The 2,537-nt window shown below is 42.5% G+C and overlaps 1 long non-coding RNA gene across 1 annotated transcript; it reads right to left on the bottom strand.

Annotated features, from left to right (window-relative positions):
- Positions 1 to 391: 391 nt before the first annotated feature.
- Positions 392 to 850, bottom strand: LOC115202046 (uncharacterized). The gene is made up of 2 exons (XR_003879885.1): positions 799 to 850; positions 392 to 713 (listed from the first exon to the last, which is right to left on the bottom strand). It is a non-coding gene; the product is annotated as an uncharacterized LOC115202046 (long non-coding RNA).
- Between the last annotated feature and the right edge of the window lie 1,687 nt (positions 851 to 2,537).

Below are 2,537 nucleotides of genomic sequence, written 5' to 3'. Positions count from 1 at the left end.
CTTGTTGTGATTGGCCCCGCTTGCAGATAGGGGGAGATCGCGAACGTCAGGTCTCCCCAGTATGAAAATTTGATGCAAGGGGTAGGTCACGTTCTGAATACTGTTTTCTATTTTACAATGTGTACAAGTTTGCTGTACATTACTAATTTATACATGTGTGGGTATATGGTACCTGTTAGGGATTGAGGGGCTTTCTGGGATGTGCTTTGGCATATGATTGCTGTAAATAAGTGTGTTAGCTAGCATACACCGATGTAATGGTCACATAAGCCCACTGCTAAAAGTTGTTTTCATGCTACAGATTTTACCATCGACAGCCATCAACATTGTTAAGCCCTGCACAACTAACGTGCTGTTTCCTATTTAACAACAAAAATAAATGATGCTCAACTGGGACCACTGGCTGGGGTGATTTATTTGGACAAAACACAATGCAAGGAGAGTACGATTTACATCTGTTACATATGTAGCCCCCGAAAGTGCTAGAGAACATACCATTTTTTTATGGCTGTCCCGGCCAAGTCTCTAATCGAAGTCATTGAGCTCCTCCAATGTAAGTATTGGCAGTATGGGTTCCCTGTCCTCCTCATCCCTCTGGGGTTCTTGGTCTGGCGGAGCTCTTGCAGTTGCACTTATTGTTTCTACAAGTTTAGTCAGATGCTCCACCTGCAGGTGAAGCTCCCCCAGCTGTTCGAGGATGGTCCTTTTAACTGCTGTTAGATGAAAACAGTTCCATTAGTACTAATCCTAAAACACAGCAGTTTTCTGATTTCAATAGGAAGACGAGGCCAAATATACCGGTGCAATTTGATGGGATAAGTCGTTGGGCATTGGCAAGGCGAGATCTTCGCCTTGTACAGAGTGTCATTGTTATCAGCATTTTATTAATTAAATAGCTTACATTCAAGAGATTCCTCCTCATGACCTGCGGTTAAAGGGGCCTCCATCCATGGTCCCTCTCTATCTCCCACTAGTTTTATGACCGGTCGTAAAAACTCTGCCTTTGGGCTCTGCAGTATTGAGATTGGAATGCGTGACTGGAACACAGAGACACTTGGCCAAACTTTAACATCAACAGATTGGATAATGAAGCAATATTTCTGCAATCCAAACAGTTGGAAGGGTCCGTGGGTACTTTTTTATTATTATTATTATACCTTTATTTCAACAAGGAACACAGACTGAGACCAAGGTCTCTTTTACAGCAAGGAGCATAACAGGAAAAGGCAGCCATACCCAACTCTGGAAATCGCATGGGCTTCAAGTGTAATCCATGCTTGAGACCTGGTTTTAGGAATTCTAATTCTAATATTGATGAGTGATGATAAATAAGAAGGTAGCTTATTCAGAAGTGCTTTATAGACTGTGGTAAACCGTGGGGTGTTGGGTTGAGCGTGCAGAGATTGACACAGAGACAGGGAGGCTTTAGTCCGAAAAACAACTTTACAGAAAATAAATATATCAAAGAAATAACTTCAGTTTGCTCAGTCTTCCTTCTCTCTCTTCTCTGGTGTCCATCTCTCTCCCGCGGTATGCCATCGTGCTCCTTTTATTTAGCCTCCACGGCTGGTTGGCACTTTCCTCTAATTACCTCCACTTAGCTGTCCATGTCGGGGTGCCCAGCTCCCGTATTCCCAGCAGAGGGAGCCAACGTCGCCTCACGTACCTCCCCTCTATTACCATCACCCGGGGGTAGACCTCCTGCGATACCACAAGACAAACACGAGAGCATGTTGTTCTCGTCTCACGGACAGCGAAGTCCAACCCACATTTTGATATAAAACACAGTGGTGAGTTCTGTAGCTAGCACCCGTAATAAACCTAAGTGCGCAATGATAAGTAGCATCCAGCGATTTCAGTGTTGATGCCGTAGCATGCATGTAAATAATATCCCCATAATCTATAACAGACATAAAAGTAGCTTGCACAATTTGTCTTCTATTTGTAGAGGACAAACATGTCCTGTTTCTATAGAGGAAGCCTAGCTTGATTTTTTTGCCGTTTACAAAGTTCATCAATATGCATTTTAAAAGACAGTGTCACGCCCTGACCAGGTGAACTCTGCTATTTTGGTCAGGGTGTGGCATTTCTATGCTTTATTTTCTATGTTTTGGTTATAGCCTTTCTTTGTGTTTTATTTCTATGTTGGGCTCTGGGTGATTTCCCAATCAGACAGCTGTCGCTTGTGAAGTCTGATTGGGAATCACATTTAAGTTCCTTTTCCCCCACGATGTTTGTGGGTTGTTGTCTCGTTATTTGAGCACGTAACGTATTGGCAGTTTTTCCTTGATTTTGTGTACATGTTTAATTCTAGTGTGTTAAATAAACATGTATTCGCTCCCAGCTGCGTTTTGGTCCGCTTCCTCGTCTCCCGACGACAATCGTTACAGACAGTTTATCATCCAACCATATCCCTAAGTATTTATATGCAGAGACCTGATTAATTCGAGAACCATCTAAGCTCGTAAGTGTAAGTGTATTTTCAACCAACTTTTTGAACCTATTGAAAATCATAAAATGGGTTTTCTTTGCATTTA

Source organism: Salmo trutta, chromosome 11 (assembly GCF_901001165.1).
Source record: "Salmo trutta chromosome 11, fSalTru1.1, whole genome shotgun sequence".
Taxonomy (NCBI): Eukaryota; Metazoa; Chordata; class Actinopteri; order Salmoniformes; family Salmonidae; genus Salmo; species Salmo trutta.
This window is presented reverse-complemented; position numbering and strand designations above follow the sequence as displayed.